We start from the raw sequence: 18,762 nt of genomic DNA, 5'->3' as shown, positions 1-18,762 counted from the left end.
CTATGGTGCCCTTTTCCAGGGCGCAAAAAGGAGCCACTTTTTGTGGCTCCTTTTTTGCTCCCTCAAAAGGCCAGATCGGGGCTGTGGCATGCAGTTGCTGCAGTCCTGATCCGGCTAGGAAAGAGGCAGTGTCACACCATTCCTTCGGGGTGGTCTGTTGGGCCCGTTAAACTCTGAGTTTCTTATTGGACAAAGTTCTGTAAAAAAAAACAACACCACCACCAAAAAACAAATCCTGATATAATCTTAGCCAATCAGGGATTCCATACACCAGCTGATAAGTTGCAAGTAATCACATTATTTGTATACATTTTTTAATTAACCCTGATAATGCTTTGTTATATATCCTGTTTGGTTTACTGTAATATACTCTATATGGGTCTGCCTTTGAAGACTGTTCAGAAATGTGGTACATTGTGTTGCAGCTAGAGTGTTAAGTGGCCCTGGTTAATATCATAAAATTTCCCTGCTCCAACTGTTTCACTGGCTGCTAGTTTTGTTTCTGGGCACAAATCAAAGAGCTGCTTTTGACTAATAAAGCCCTATGCATTTATGCCCAGAGTATCTGACACACTAATTCTCCCAATATGTGCCTGCCTGATCTCTTGAGATCCACAGAAGAGGCTCTTCTCTCACTCTCACCACTCTCACAAATATGGCTGATGAGAACACAAGGGCCTTCTCAGTGGCAGTCACTACACTTTGGAACTCCTTCCCTATTGAGGCTAGAATGGACTCCTCCTTGCTAGCCTTTTGTCAGCAAATACCTTTTTTTTAATTCAAACATATTTTTTTAGAACTGAAGGCTTCTAACAAAGGACTGCTGTATTGTGTATTATATTGTGTAACTTTAAAATGTTTTTAGAGTCTATATTTTACTATGGTTTACAGTTTAATTCAGTTTTTATGCTTACTTTTTGTATTTTTTAAAATTGTAATTTTAACGTGTAAGCCACCTAGTGTCCCCACCTTAAGAAAAAGTCAGGATATAAATAAAAAAGAAGAAGAAGATCATCATGATGATCATGATATTGTGTTATACTTATGGCAAATCCACAGGAAAGGGAGTAGCTAAAATAAATTTTGCCAGAATTTAACTACAAAAAGATTTAAAATCAAAACTATTTCTGGATGTACCTAATGGAAATCACTGAGCATATTCAGTTCAGTTTTCTAATCTTTCAGAATGCTTCTCAGGCTGAGCATTGGTCAAAATTGTTCTTTAATGTACTAATGCAATCTTTATGCATAATGCAGCGCATCTGTCTTTGACATGAGACAGTAACCTGTGGAGAGCAGTCTATAAAAGTGTACCTGCTCATTAGCCATTATCAATCTGTACAGTTTTACTTTTAGTTGAAGTAATGAAAAATACATAAAAGGAGAGGTGAGTCCTGGCTCTCTGGCATTTGTTGTGTAGCCCCAAAGCCATAAGAGGCCTTACTCTTATCAAGTTTAAAAGCATTAATGGCATTTAAGAAACCATTCACAGAAAGCCTTTCTTGTGGAATTCACCTGGATTTATATTGGACTTAGCACCAAAAACCAGGAAAGCTGCAGACTGCAATTCACGTTTCCACTTTTAAAATCTACTTTTAGTTTCACTGTGATCCAAACAACAATTGGGTTCTGCTTCAGGCAGCAAAATACTGTGCGCTGATTACATTTAAAATCAAATCCTGTGCTATCTTAAATTTTCCCTGATGTTTATTTCATCCTTCTTCCCCTTTATGTCATTATTATTGAGATACGTGGTTTAGATTGTGATATAGGATAGGGAGAAGGAAATCTGTGAACAGGAAATATGCAAAGGCTATCACAGAGCTCTGGACTACTCCAATTGTTTTTATAGCATACTGTCTGAATTTCTTCACAAGAATTCTTAAGATGGGTGGGTTTTTGCCAATTTCTAGTCTTTTCTTCCCTGAAAGAGAGTATTCAAGAGCCAGAAATTAGTTACTTTTTTCAACTACAAACAATAGTTCTCAGGACCATGAGGTTCTGAAAGTTTTACCTCAAAAAAGTAGCTTTTCCAAGCTCTGACAAGAACAGCACTCTGCTTTTAAATTATTTCACTTATAAAATAATGCATATTAAAGGATAGTAAATATTTCTAAATATTATCATTCCATTTATCACATAGTATTTCTTATTTAATACAAAATGTCTGCAGTAGGTAGTCACACTTCCCGTTTACGTGTTTAAATTCCAAAGTTGTTGTCAGGGTCTACAGTTTCTCCATGATTTTTTAAAAGATGCAGAAAAATCCACTGAGGCTTAACATTTATTTTAAAATCTGAATATATTCTCACACCATCATTCAGATGACTTGTGGGTTGCACATCAGTTCTGCAATGCATGAAGATGAAGAGATGCTATCACAGATCAGGCTTGTGGTAAAATATTTTTATATTTGTAGGTTTTGGAAAAGAGGAGGTAAAGGGGAATTAGCTAAGTGGCTTAGCTAATGTTCAAGATCAAATAAGTACAATATTTTATCTCACAATTTTACTTCAAAAGGTATTGGCTATCTATTTATAATTTTGATATTAGCTAAATCACTTGTGTTTTGACAGAACAGCAACAGCAACAGCAAAAATGCAAAAAACAACAATGACAATTCACGCTCTCTTAGCTCAAGGTAAACAGCTTGAAGGCCTATTCATTTCAGCAAGAGTTATGCATATGCTTAAGCTAGAGTTAGAGTGAATTCTGAACAACCAGTGGAAGTGGATAACAGCCCGACTACCATGAAAACAATGGCAAATACCATAAATTACCTATATAAACCCAAGTAAATAAAAACGAATAAACACTATTAATATGTTAGGTAAAGGGAAAATACTTAAGGCTATATTAAAGCAAAGATAGTTATCTCCTAAAATAACTACCCCTCTGCTACATTAATTTAAAAGCAAAAGCTGTCAAAGTATGTTAGAAAAGACAATATTGCAACCATAACAGTCTCAAAAAGAAGGTAAAGTATGTGTATCTATCAAGGTGCAAAAGTTCTTCTGATGCAAAAACTGGAAATCAGAGGTGTATAGTGAGATGGTTATATTTGCTGTTGACAATAAAATATTTGGGGTAGTGAGAGCAGAAACAGTAAAGAACTCCCAAAAAATCTCTCTAAATTAGGAGACTGGGCCTTAAAATGGTCCAATCCAGCATGGTTGATCTTATGTCCCCATGGCAGCCAAAATGTTGAACAAATGGAAAAATTTCATGGGGTGCTAAATGAACTCTTCAAATCAAACTTTTACAAAATCAAAAATAAAGAAAAATATAACTTATGAGAGTCCTATGCATTCTAACTAAAAACAGAGGGAAATCTATAAAGAGGCCGGGGCAGGGCGGGGGGGGGGGGGGAGAGAAAAGAAGAAGGAACAAACGGACTTCTCTATGTGGGTTCCTTGTAAATATAAAGCTTCTATATCATTTGGTCTTTTCCTGCAGATGTCCCAATTAGATACTTCTCCTGTGGTAAACTGAAAATCAATTTTTAAACTAGAAAATCATTTTTTAAAAATCTTTTACAGAAACTAAAGGCTTATGTTGAACATATTAAAGTACAGTATTGGAAAGTGACCAAGGACAATGAACAGCCCAATAGAGGACCAGAAATGACACTTTGTCATTTCACAGTGATGTCATGTGGCCACTTGGAAAAGCAGAAGGTGCAGTCCTTGAGGTTCTTGAGTGTTGCTTTAATGGGATCTACAGACCTGGGAATGATAGAAGAGCCCTGGTGGCACAGTGGTTAAATGCCTGTACTGCAGTCACTCACTCACAAATCACAAGGTTCTGAGTTCAATACTAGCCAGGGACTCAGGGTCAACTCAGCCTGGCATCCGTCCAAAGTTGCTAAAATGAGTACCCACTCAATGTTGAGGGCAGTTAGCTTAAACTCCTTAGGGAGTACTTAAGTGCACTGATAAGTGGTATAGAAATGTACTTTCTATTGTTATTGCTATGGGCATATAGGCTCCACAGAACAAATTGGTCTCCATGTTTCAACCACAGGAAGAGTCATGCACAACTCCCCTTCTCATTTTCTCATACATCCCTTGCAACAAAAGCAAAAGATTGATCATCATGGAGTCTGTGCAAAACCAGCTGGATGGTGCTGTGGAGACATAAGATGTCCTGGAGATGCAGGGAATACTGTGAACAGTTCTGATGGACAAAACTAGTTTATGCACTAATGCTCCTGGCTGTCAAAATCTGTAGAATCTACCATGTGATTATATTTTATTTATGTTGAGATTTGTATTCATATTTTGTTTATGTTGAGGCATGACTGTTTTCTGATTTGACTATTTGATGAAACTGTTTAACTGTTACAATACTGGTGGGAGATGGGGACCTGTTAAAAGATTGTCATGGAAATGAGCTGAAGTATGGGGGCAGAGTTTATTGGTTCAACTATCTTTATAATGTTGTGGGGGTAGATCTTTACTTCTGACCAAGATGTGGTTCTGATAGTTGCTGTTTCTGCTGTCTCCAATAAAAGTCTTTTGTTTCACCTACAAAGCTTGTTTGACTGAGTATTGGAAATCAGAACTGTTGGTTCTGACACTGGCCCTAAAAGATAACTGAATGGTTTAAACTGTTTTAATATTGTTAATAGTTTAATTCTATTTTAATATGATCTTCCATTTGTTTTTAACTGTATTGTACAGTCAGCCCTCCATAGCCACTGATTCTTTATCCACAGATCCAACCATTCACATCTTAATTTTTAAAAATAAATATATAAATAAATTCCAAACAGCAAACCTTGATTTTACCATTTTATATAAGGGACACCATTTTATTATACCCTTATATTTAATGGGACTTGAGCATCCAAGGATTTTGGTATTCATGGGGGCAGGAGCTGGAACAAAATCACAGTGGATACTGCACTCATTTAATTGTAGATTCATTAAGACTCCCAGTTTTGGGAGAAAGGTGGGGTATAGGTGCTGGTGAAGTAGAAGCAGTAGCAGCAGCAGTGGTTGCTGATGTTGATGTCATCACATTTGGTTATAAGGCACTCATCCTATAGGACTAAACCGTGTTTACTGCATGATTGTATATGTTTACATGACTGTACAAACCTTCAGCAGAATGGCCTCATTAACTGATGCACCATGGGCAGTAGAAAATGGTATATTAATTTGAAGTCTCTAGTGGCCTTCTTAAGGGCCAGCCCCAAAGGAAACCCCTCAGATTTAAAGTAGGTTGATTTTAAATCACCCACGTACATGGGCGCACTTGACTCTTTGAAAGAAATGTGAAAAATATCACATTAAAACCCACCTACAGAAAAGACAGGCAGAGCAGTAACACATGAAGAGGGGACATAGGGCTTCCTTGGCCACTGATGTTAGGGATGGGCTCAACCCCAGCTGGTCCTATCAGGGTAGACCATTTGAGGGGGCAGAGTGGGTAGCATTGTAACCTTTTTATGGGTATCAGAGTTGGGTTGGTGGGTGTGAAAGAAGTGTTGTGATTATTAGGGCAGGAGAGCCTTGAAGGGGACCAAAGCAACCATCACAGTCTGGTTTGAATCTGCAGTGAGCCCTAGGATGTTTTCTCTGCTGGCTCTCTCAACAGATTCAGCAAAAAGACTGCTGTCAGCAGCCCCATTTGGGATTTCCCCCAAAGTCCAGCTTGTCTCTGATATGTAGGATGATGGCTAACCAGTGCTTGTCAGTTCAGAAGATTCCACCTGGCCCCACCTGGCCTTCTTACTATAAAACATCAATTTAGTAATAGCTCATATTCAATTGCAGTGAGCAGGAGCAATGGTTTGTGAGAGCACAGCCTCCTCCCTCAAAAATCAAATCTTGATATCTGACTATGTTATTGTTATTTCATTGTTGTGTTGTTGTTGCAAATTCCTGAGACTAGTGTGAGCCACGGGCAGGGGTTCCTTCCGTCTGCCAAAGTTGTCCATCATGGTGAGTCTCAGAACTCAACCTATGCAAGCCAGTCATTTGAGCATAGTTTGCCAAGGACAGTGGGGACGTCAACAAATTCCCTTCATGAGAGAGAAGAAGAATGGGGACTTTCATAGTGCTCATTCATTACTTTGTATAAGCCCTTTTAAGACAAAACAAGCATCAAACAATTTGCATTGTTTGAGGAAAATGCCCCCTAATGCTTCTTCAAAGTATATCCTCCCATACATTCTTTTGCATAGTAGAACGAACAAGTATAGTGCCAATGAACCAACACACTCCCTTCATACTCTCTGACATGCTAAGCAGAAGCAAACTATAAATATATGGCCCGGTACAAATGAGGGGGGGGGAAGTGGTGTGCTGGTGTTGATTCTAGGGTTCAGGAGTACACACCAACAGCACACTCTGGAATCCTAGTCCGTATGGATGCCGGCATCATGGTGGCCTCCCGTCCACATGGGGGCTGCCATGATTACGTATGTGACATGCAGCATATGGATGTCGCTGGCAGGAAGTGACGTCATGGCAGCGCCCTTCCCTATTTGCAACACCGCAAAAAAGAAGCCACTCTAGGCAGCTTCTTTATGGTGGCACATCAGTGCCGCAGTGTAAGGCTACTGCAGCACCGACTCAGGGCAAAGACGGGTGGCATGGAGCTGCCCATCTGTCAAGCCACTATGTAACACAAACTTGATAAATATAAATAATCTTGAATTTGGCTTACCACAGGGGAGGAAGAAAATATGATAATGCTTGATAAAATGGAAGGCAGTAGGAAATGAGGAAGACCACATCACAAATTGATCTGATGATTCACTCCAGGTAGCCCTGGATGCCCTGAGTTTAAAAAACCTGAGCAGGGCTGCTCATGACTGAGGCTCTTGTAGTTCTCTTATTCATAGGCTGGCCAGAAGTTGAAGTCAATTTGATGGCAAATAACAGCAAGAATAAGGAAAGGAGAGAGAAAGAGTTTTCAGCATGCACTCCAATGTTGGGAAGAATTGCATAGTACTCCCATCAGCCAGTGCCTGCAAAGCTGCTCACATCCTACAAAGTTGCCCACATGTTGCTGTAACCCAAGCTATCTTCTCATGTGGCTTTCAAATCTACCTAACACATTGGGAGGGAAGAGTTGAGTGACCTGAGTCTTGTAATTTTCTTTTTCTTTTTTTAAAGAAAATATCCTAATGATTTCAGCTCTTAAAGGTTCCCTTGTGGTTCTGCTCTTTGAAGCTGACAATGCTCTACCAAGTACTTCCTTTGATCAACAGTGTCCTTGGCTTCTAAAATTCATGTCCCAAACCATTTGGGGAGGGGGCATCTACACTACAGTAACAATGCAGTTTGACCACACTTTAAGTGCTGTAGCTTCATCCTATGGAATCCTGGGATTTGCAGTTTTACAAGGTTTTTAGCCTCTGCAAAGAGAGTTGGCACCATACAAAACTACAAATCCCAGGATTCTGTAGGATGGAGTCATAGGGGTTAAAGTGGTGTCAAACGACATTATTTCAAAAGTGTAGATGCATCTATAGTCACTGCTTTACTTGTCCAGCTCATCTCTGCTTCACTTTCCTCCTTTCTCTCCATCACAGTTTGATCTTTGTCTTCTCAGATTTCTTCAATCTGATGCTGTTTCAAAATCGGGATACTGAAGACTGAGGCTGCAGTTTATCTGAAGTTTTTATGCTTTCCTAGTGGACCAGAGTGGAGACTTTCTTCATTGGCCCATTGAATAACCTCTGGCCAAATCCCAATTATGGAATTTGATTGGCTGTCTAAAAAAGGGGAAAAAATGGAAAGAGAATTCCATACCAAGCTAACAGGAAAAGATGATGCTACCGTACTTGGATCTGAATCCATGAAGAAACTAAAATTTGGATCCCAGGTAAACTAGGTCCTAGTATGAGGGAAATAGAATTTAAACAAGAAAATAGTTTTTTTAAAAAAATTACTCTGTGAATCATGAAATTAGTATTCTTTTTCTTTCAGGAATCTATATCTCTTGCCATATAGACAGGTTGCACAACAATAATAAGCTATATAATATAACAGTATGAATTAGACAGGATGGCACTTTGGTTTTTTTAAACCTATTTTGATTTAATTGAAACTATACTTCAAAGCTGGGGTCAAAATGGAATGAACTAGCAAAAAAGAACAGATATTGTTCCTGGCTTTGGGATGATGATAGAAAGAAAACATTCAAACTGAAATAAATATAAGGTATACAAAACATGCAGCTTGTGACATGTTGAATTCTACAGTAATCTAAGCAAACATCTCATATTCCTATTCTGTAATTACTGAGTGTCGAGGGAAGTAAAAATAGTATTAAAATATGCAGATGTCATTGCATTCCATCTTCAAATGTATTTACTATTCTTGACTTTTAAGTATTGAACGCTACTCTAAAAAAAAATCCATATGATCTGAGCCAGAAACCTCAAGAGGGTAAAAATGATGCAGGCAGGCTTCCCAGAGACAATTTTTCAACAGGGTACACCCTCATGTCAAATCATGACAAACACACTAGAAAAAAAAAATGCTGGATCATTTTGCTCCCTACTATGTCAAACAGAATTGATGAGGGATATGGTTAGTTTCCTTGAGTTCCTTAGTGCAGGGGTTTTCAACTACACTTTTATTTTATTTTATTTTTGCATGCTTGCACACATTGGGGAGGTCACCAAATTTGCGGGTGAAAACTTCCAGAAAATCACACTGAAAAAAAAATTAAAATTGGGGGATGGGTGGTTTGTGGGACATCATCATCATCATCATCATCATCATCATCATCATCATCATCATCATCATCATCATCCCACCATTTTCCAAAAACTGGGACTCAGGGCAGCTCACAACAGCTTTAGAGGCTGGCAGACAGCTTCTGGGTTTACAAAAATGGTTTCCCAGACTACACCTTCCTCCCTCTTGCCTTAGTGGGTCCCATTTGAAGAAGCTTTCATGTTAATATAATTTAGGCAACAATCCTATGTGCATTTAATTGGTAGAATCCTCTAGTGAACACACAAGATTTATTTCTTTTCAACACACATTCCTTGGACTGTAGAACAGTATTTAAAGGGAGTAAATGTGTAAGGTGTTTGTATGGCAACACCTAATTTCTACAACTAGGGTTGGGGCTGCACAGAAAATATTGACATAAATCCATGATGAGTCCACAAATCCATAAAAAGTGTTGCTCATTTATTGCAACTTGCAGCACATGCGATAATCTTCAGCCTTTAGTTTTGCTATTGTTCTCCTTGGCACCATTTCCTACCATGTTATTGAGAGGTACTGGTCTCATTTGGGCACACTAGCCTATAACACTATTGGGTCTGGAGGCCTATGCAAAGTTGTCAAGGATCTCAGTAACACATTTGTTGTGCTCATGACACATGTAAAATCACATGAATTTTCATGATCAGTCTGATAATAGCAATAGCAAGTACATTTCTGTACTGCTTATCAGTGCACTTATACACTCTCTAAGCAGTTCACAATGTGTAAGCTAATTGCCCCCAACAAGCTGGATACTCATTTTAGCAATCTACAGAAGGATGGAAGGCTGAGTGGATCCTGGAGCCCTACCTGAGATCAAATTCACAACCTTGTGGTTGCGAATGGCTCCAGTACTGGTATTAACCACTGTGCCACCACCATGGATGGTTGTATGAATAGTAATGGAGATAAAGAAACAAAATGGCAACAAATGAAAACAGCAAGAAAAGGAATTAGAACCAAGCAACAATGAAACAACATAAATATTAGAGAAGACAAAGACTTTGGGTTAATTGTTTAACTACAGCAAACATCTCTGATGGGAATAATAAAATTTAAAGGATATTCACTGAAGGCCTAAGTCCACCTAACTGTCTGGATGTGCTCATATACAAGGAGTCTCAGGGGACTTCCTAATCCCATCCAAAAACCTCAAATAGAAAGGGGAGACTTTGAAGCTTTGTCATATATTCCTCTGTCTCTCTCCTCTCTCATGCAGTGGGGATTACCTCCCTTGGCCTGGTAGGCTTTTAAAATCTTGCCAGCAGATTCAGCATCATCCTCATCCTGCATCCCACACAACATCTGGGCTCTGGAGCAGAAGAGGGAGCAACCTTTATTGTCATGCTCTTCCATGAAGTATCTTCCTGCTGTCTCCTTTCCTTTGTCAGCCTCCCTGACAACCAGGTCATCATCAACATGGTAGTCCAGGCTGTACATTTGCCTCTTTGGCGTGGGCTAATGCCTTGCTTTTCAAATGTCTTGTCAGCTGGTGACTTGAGTCTAGCAACAGGGATCAGACAGTATCATAAAATGTTCATACTAATCTTATCCCATTGACATATCCATGTGAAACATGTCCCCCATATCCCCATTTGCTGTATTTTCCCCAAAGAAGCTCACTTCAAATCTCTGTGCCCAAATGATGGCAATCAGAACCTTAGACAGTCATAGTATCTTTCAATTTCCCCTAATCCCTGGCACCTTTCTTCTTCAAACTGTTTTTATTACTGAACACTGGTTTTGTTGATGGGGGGGAAAGGACATCAGGAAAACAAAGCCAAGTTTAAAAGGTTATTTTTTTTTCTGAGAGCTTCCAGTCCTTCTTGGAATTTACAGATTCAGGAGGAGGCTGTATTCTATCACAGACAGAATTTATAAACCTAACTTGGTCGTCTTCTAAAGAATTTATGAATCGTGGTTAATAATCAGCTTTAGGCACTTCTGAGGGAAGAATCACATTTTGAAGCTACAAAGGTCCACTAAATAGCCCACGGGAAATGACCCTGCATCCCATTAAGCACAAAAACTCACTAGTGTAGGACTTGATGTCAAAGGTAAAGCATTCCAGTCCACACTCCCTTTAAGTGTCAGAGAGCTCTTCTTTCTAAATGCTTGATTAAGACTGAAGAAGCATAAGAGATTTTTGTTTCTCAGGGAAAAGTGGAGCTTTTTATTTCTCCTGCCTTTCTGAAAACTTACTCTTTCTTTGGCAACCCCTTTCTTCTTTCTTTTCACTCTGTCTTATATTCATTATTGTCCACCTTTTGGAAAGCTTTTATCTTTCTTTTATCTATTTCATATGCCTTTGGCTAAAATCAGAGTTGCCTTCTTTCTATTTCAGAAATCATCAGAGAAGCACACTTTATCTTATGTTAGACCAACCTTCTGTTTTCCTATTTAAATGGCAGATATAGATTGAAAATTAGATTTAGGGGTCAGGGAAATGATTTTGAGTTTATTGTAATTTAGGTCTGCCTGGAAATTTTTGCTGTATAGAAAAAAGGAAAGATCTAACAGGTTATCAAGAAACAGACTGGAAATTGTTTGCCTTCATTATTGAATACTGTTTAGAGAGGTAATTTTGCCAGTTCTTTTTTCTCCATTGCTGCATTAATTTCAATTGCTTTATTTATTTATTTTTTTATACTTTTCTCATGATTAAAAAAAAAATCAGTTCCTGGCATACTAGTTTGATCTTCAGGAAAAGCAATAACTTAAGTGCTTCCTTTAAAACAAAAAGACAATACATGTAGCATTGATTGTTTCTGTGAACAAAGCTTTAGATACAGGCACTGAATTTTTTCTTTCCATTATCTACTTTAAAAACATCTAAACAAATATACTTATTCCTTCATTTTGTGTTTAAGGAATGCTTTAAAAACTGGAACCAAAAAGAAATCAGTAATTGAGAAAAAGCAATGTGCAAAAGGCAGACTAAATGCACCCTTTGCCAAACTTAGAGATGACTGGTGCTGTGTGCCTGGTTCTATAACTTTATCTCCACCCAACACAGTCTATCCCTAATGCATTCATTTTTCCAAACATTGTTCTGAAAATATGCATTTTTACCTTTGTTGTTATTGTTGCTGTTGTGTGCCTTCAAGTTGTTTTCAAGTTCTGATGACCCTAATGTGAACCTATCATGGGTTTTTCTTGGCAAGATTGGTTCAGAGGAGGTTTGCCATTGCCTTCCCCTGAGGATGGAAGCAGGTGACTTGCCCAAGCTCACCCAACGGGTTTCATGTCCAAGCTGGGAATTGAATGCTGATCTCCAGAGTCGCAGTCCAACACTCAAATCACTATGTCACACTGGAGTTTATCAGGCAAGGGCAATTGGAAGTATAATCCGATGGCAATCTGAACGCAATCATGGGGTTTAACGTTATAGCGTGATAACCCACTACACGCAAATTCGGGCAATGGGAAGTCAGTCCGAACGCAATCAAAGGGGTTTCATGTTATTGCGTGATAGACTGCCACATGCAAATTCGGGCAATGGCATGCTATTTTTGGGCAATGGGGAGCCAGTTCGAATGCAATGCGTATTCATGTAGTTGCGTGAAACTAGTGACTTTAAGTGAATGCGTTCTGGCCCCACTTTCTTTTCATTCGAATTTAAGAGAAATTCCTCCCATTTGATAAACTCTATAGGCTTTCTATCTTTACATTTACTTTTCTTAATTTATGGATTTGTACACATTTATCCCCATTGAGTAAAGTGTCTGGACACATTTTTTAAAGATACACATTTTTAGATGTATACATTTATTTGTGAATCATTTAAAAGGGTGGGTGCATGGGGGAGAATGCTCATGGTTTCCTACATATGATGGGAAGCTGAAACACGCACACATTTTCATTACTTGTTTAGCAAACCACAAATTGGATTATTTAAAAAAATAAAAAAGGTTAATGAGACTGTCTTTCCTCCTTCCCTCACAGCCCTTTTCAAGCCCTATATTGGGAGGAAGGTGGGCAATAAATAAATAAAATAAATAAATAAATGCTAAGAGCTCTTTGAACTATCAACAACTTGGCAGGAAATAGTTTCGGTTTTGTTCTTTTTCTGTTTAGCAAAAAATAATGTGACAGAAATAAAACATGAACGACGAACCATTTACTTTTAAAATGAAGCTGTTTTTTGGTTTATTTATTTATTTTAATTCCAATGCCTTTGCAGTAATATTCTCCCTTCCCTGCCAAACAAACAAACAAAAACCTCACATTGAGATCTTTTTGCATCACATTATATGCTACTGGAAATTAGTTTTTTAAAATTCATGTTCAATTAATATAGGAATAAAGGTTGCATAACACACTTCCAAGTTCTATAGGAGTTCCAGGTCATTTCTCCCAAGCCTCGTAATTCTACACTCTGGTATGTACTTTAAAATATGTAGAATTAAAATGTTTCTGCCTTTTTTTGCAACTATTTGTATTTTCATCAGTTCAGATTTCACTTATTGTGCCCATTTCTCCCAATCTTTCGTCCCCTTTTTCTGTATCACACAGCAGCTGATGCATCGCTCACGTTACCTATCTGCCCCCCTTCTGTATTCCATAAGCCTGCTCAATCGTGTTAAAATGTTTTATTCAAGTGTGAGTGGTTTTGTTTTGTTTTGTTTTGCAAAATTTAAGTTGGTTACTTCACATAGGAGTGGAACACTATGGCTTCATAATCCTTTACTGTTAGCTGTACTGCCTGGTGCTGATGGTAACGACATGTCAAAAATGCACCAAAGCTAAATACATTGGGCTCCTCTTATCCGTAGGCTTACCATCCACGGATTTGAGCTTCTGTGCCCATCAAGCCCTATTGTTTGTAATGGAGGCATGTGTACATGGATGCACCCTATAGAAGACAATGGGACATGAGGCCCCACATTTTTTGTTATCCGTGGGGGTGGGGTGAAGGGTTCAGAATGGATTTCCTGAAGATAAGAAGGGACAACTGTACCCAGCTTTGTGATGCATCTCCAATGCTATGATGAATATCCTCTTCCAGTTTATTGCAATATCCTTTTTAATGTTTGCCAATTGACAACATTGACTCTTCACCTTAGTACTGAAGATGAGTACTGCCCCCTATAGCCAGACATGACTAGACAATCTTGTTCAGGGAAAACCTTTATCTTTTCTCTTTTAATTTCTGACATATTCCCCCCAAACAGTTTCCACTCTAGGTAGAATACTTGGAGCAATTTGATTCTCAAAGTTGGCTTTTCAGTTCTTTCTACCATGCTATTTTTTTTTACTTCTAGCATCTAGAATGACATAGTGTAAGCTAAAGAATATTTCTTTAAAGATGAGGGAACTCTGTTTCCCATTCTTGATGAGTGTTTTTGGCAGTGCTAAAAACTGCAACTGCAGATTGATCATATGGCCAACAATGCTTAGAAAATTTAGCTGGTTGTTGCTGATGTTATTATTCTGTGCCTTCAAGTAACTTAGCAAGCCTCGAGATGAACCGATCACAGGATTTTCTGGACAATTTGTTCAGAGGGGAATTTGCCTTTGTCCTCCTCTAAGGCTGAGAGAATGTAACTTGTCCAAGGTCACCCAGTGGTTTTCGATGGATGAGTGGAGAGTCAAACCCTGCTTTCCAGAGTCCTAGGTTAATGCTCAAACCACTATACAATGGTGGATCTCCACCTCTTCCCCTACCTAGCAGTAAAGACAAAATGGAGATAATCAGATGGGGGATGGGATGTCCTGTCATTTTCCCATCCTTGTCCTGTCCTTCCCACATGATCGTGGGACGGACTTTCATACAATGTTGCGCTGATCCAGACATTGTCCCATCGGTGAGGTGGAATTGTTCTGTTATCGCCCTTAATTTTGTATTAACAGAAGAACCCATTAATGCAATTCTACTTCACTGACAGGTTAATGACAGGATCATCATGACATATGAGAATGTCTTTCGCTCAGTCACTGTCATGGATGGGATAAGGATGAGCTTTGCTGTCCCCCATCTGATAATCTCCAATGTTGTGTTGCAGTCCAAGACTTAAGCCACTACACCACACTGGATGTCTTAGCTAGGCATGCTAGGATGAAAGATTATCCTTCAGATGCATTAGATTACATGAGAAAAAACTGTGTGGCTGCTGTACTAAAATTCAAATTGCAAATTATGTTGAATTCAAGTTGTTTCTGAACATTGAAAAGGTTATTTTGATCCCCTGTCTCCTTGGGAGTGAGCAGAAGAGCATTTAATTCCTACCTGGAATTCAAGGGTTTGTACACTGTCTCTTGCCCAGGGAAAGTTACTTTACCGGGGCTAGGAGTACCTGTAACTGTGTCCCTCTTCTCCAAGGCAATTTGATTGTCCTTAGAACAGGGGGACACCCAGAAGAAGGTTTAGAGGCTATTTAAAATATCTGATTTGATCATGTAAAAAAAAAAAAAGTAGCCTCTTTTGCCCTGAATGAGATGCTGTCCTTAGAAGAGTCATGGGCATGGCTCATCATTATCTGTAAAACAATGAAATACAGGATCTATACATCTATAAAACAAAACAGTAATATCACAAAAAGGATACAGAATATGGTTGTATAGGCATTTTAACTATTCCCTACCTTTGAAGAATGCATTTGTGTCAATGTGGGACATAAAGGGTGCCCCTGAAATTAATCTCAGTTATTTTAAACAAAAAGAACAGCTAAAGAGGTCAATTGGTTATGTAGTCTGCAAAGAATCAAATGAGCAAATAAGACTTTTATTATATATATAAACAGTCTGGAAGAAGAAGATTGAGCTGGGTCTGTATAAATAAGCAGATAAAAGCTAAAAGGATAACTAAAGTAGCTAACGAATAATATTATATGTCATGTTGCATGGGATATTCCAATTAAGGGCTCTTCAAAAATGTTTCCAATAGAGACAGAGGTCCAAAGGTTAAATTGCCCCATTAAAATATTGTTATCAAGATTGGAGACAGGGTCTAAGGAAATAGAAGATTTGTAGAATCATTTTTTCATTGTCATTTTGAGTTGTTATAGAAAAGAAAAAAAGATGGAAGATTGCTGAAAAGTGCCTTTGCAAATCCTGGCATGATGGCAAGGTTTTAGGTACTGCGGAAATAAAACTGAAATAATTGTGCATATGCAGTTTACCCCTCCTTTAAAGTGAATGGAGATGTCTTTGTGGGAAGATTAAATTTATGTTCTAATTAGCACTCTTGACCGAAGAACTTTACCAGCAAGTTAGTTGCTCTTTTAATTACATCACTAAAACAAATGAGCAGATTATAGTCCATCATATGTGCATTATACAAGAGTGTAGCTATTTGGGTAGTGGTGGTGAAATGAGTTAAAATTAGGGTGCTTCTCCCACATTTATCATTCTTTCCCTAAATGAAATTTTCCTTTAATCCTCTAGTATCTAGCAGTATGGTAGCTTAAAACTTCAACTGAGCGTTTAGAAATAAAGTTTAGGCATCCAAAGAAAAAAGGCAGACTGTAAATGATGCAAGAATAACATGATTGTAAGGCAAATAACTATAGGTTAGTTAATCTAGTCCAAGTCAGTCACAGGTAATCCAGCAAGAAGAAGGGAGGAACAGTAGCATGGTCACCAACTAGTCCAGAAATCATTACATCAATCCAGGAATCCAAATAAATGCAGCCAACAAAAAGTTGGCTGCAAAAATAAGAGTCATCAATCATGGCCGGTCTAGGTCAAGAGCACTTGGATCAAAAGAGCACTGCCAATTCATGGACAAGCAACACAGACTCCAGGGAGCTGCTGGGAAATGTACAGGTAGCCCTCTCTAGCAGCCTGGTGATTAATGAGTGAGTGTTTCCTATTTAATAGATACTGGGGCCTATAAAATCTTTCTTTATCTCTCCAAAAAAAATCTTCAAAAAAAGGAGGTGCTTTCTCAGTGTTTACCACATCCTGCTGGGCAGTGGACCCCTCATCTGTTTAAGCCCTCAGCTCTTCAGACCTGGAGAAATCGCTGTCATCTTGAGTCAGAACTATGTGGCAATCTGACTTCTCTGATTCTTCTGATTCTAGTGAGTGTTAAGACAAAGACGTGATATTTAAGTTTAAAATGGAGACCTTCAGAATTAACTCAGTAATGAAAATGAAAGCGTTCATGAAGAAACATAGGAAGGACTTCGAAAAAAGAGACGATTTAACACAAGAAGAGAAAGAGAAAGAGGGAAAAGATAGTGAAGATAGCTCACCTGAAACAGAGGAAGAAGAAAGAAAAGAAGAAAAGGAAGAAAAGGAACAGGAAGGAGCGGATCAAAGAAGCTAAAGAGGAAAGGTAAATTAAAAACTACTGAAAAATCAAAAATGGAAAAAATGAAAATAATGTCATGAAATATAAGAGGAATGAACTCTCCTCAAAAACAAAGGAAAGTATTTCATTATATTAAAAAACAAAAAGCAAACATGGTTTGCTTGCAAGAGACACATATAAAAGAAAAAGATATATGATTTCTTAAGAATAAAAATGTGGAAATGAATTTATTTCAGCTAACAATAAGAAAAAAAATGGAGTGGTAATTTATGTTGACTGTAGGTACCAAGCTAAAATGTTATTTAAAGACAATGAAGGTAGATATCTAGGTATGGAAATAACATCTCCAGACGGAAAATGCATGATGGTCGGAATGTATGCCCCAGTAGATAGAAAAGATCAATTCTACAAAAAGCTAAATGAAGAACTAACCAAATTCAATTATGAAAAAACTCTGATTATGGGTGACTGGAATGGAGTGGTTAACCCAGAGATTGACAGAAAATCAGAAAAAAAGATTAAGAAATCGCAAGGAAGGCTTCCAAAATCCTTTGAAAATTTAGTTGAAGAACAAGCTTTAATGGATATCTGGAGATTTAAATACAAGGACTCAAGAGATTTCACCTATTTTTCAGGAAGACACAACTCTCTCTCCAGAATAGACATGTTCTATGCTACAAAGCCAATGTGCAGAAACATCTTGAGAATGGATTGCGAGCCGAGAACGATATCAGATCATAGTCCGATATCATTAGTAGTGAAAACAAAGAAAACAGAATACTCTTGGAGACTAAATGAGTTTCTATTGCAAAAAGAAGAAATCATGCAAAAAGGAAAAGAAAACTTGAAACTATTTTTTGAAGAAAACTTGAAACCAGATATTGAAGTGACTACAGTGTGGGAAGCGTCTAAAGCATATATGAGAGGTTTCTTCATACAGCAAAACTATATTCTAAGGGAAAAAAAGAGAGAAAAGCTTAGTCGGCTATACAACTTGTTGAAGCAAATAGAAACAGAACTAAGCAAAAACATAACTAAAAAAGAATAGCAAAAGAGATAAAGACAATTAAAAAGCAAAATGCAATGGAAGAAAACGAAGAAATCCAAAGGAAACTCAAATATCTTAGACAATCGCAATTCGAACATGCAAACAAACCAGGCCGCTGGCTGGCCTATAGACTAAAGAAGCAAAGAGAAAGAAATATAATAGCTGAAATAAACACAAAATAAAAAATACTAACAACAGATCAAGAGAAAATAAAAAAAGAATTTTTAGATTTTTACAGATTACTTTATAAAGGGAACAATAGCTCTAAACAAAAAAAAAACACACCCCTAGAATTCCTAGATAAAGCAAACATAAAGCCACTTAGTAATCAGCATAGGGACATATTGAATGGACCAATTTCAGCAGCAGAGATAACAGAAGCAATCAAAAAAAGCAAAAAGGGAAAAACTCCAGGCCCGGACGGTTTCCCGGCTGAATATTATAAAAAATTTGAAGAACAATTATTAATACCATTTAAGCTAACTGTAAATGAAATTGGGAAACAAAAATATTCGGAAACATGGAAGCAGGCAAACATATCTTTGATAGTAAAAGAATACTAAATCAAAGAATTCTAATCTATCCACTTGGGTCTGGGATGCGGGAAAATTTATGAGAAATCAATAGCTCTAGTGGATTTCATTTCTTGTTGTTGTTGCCTTCAAGTACTATATATACACTTGACTATATAGTGTATATAGTCTATACACTAGACTATA

This window comes from Sceloporus occidentalis, unplaced genomic scaffold (assembly GCF_023333645.1).
Source record: "Sceloporus occidentalis isolate IW3139 unplaced genomic scaffold, rSceOcc1.0.p SCAF_3, whole genome shotgun sequence".
NCBI lineage: Eukaryota > Metazoa > Chordata > Lepidosauria > Squamata > Phrynosomatidae > Sceloporus > Sceloporus occidentalis.
This window is presented reverse-complemented; position numbering follows the sequence as displayed.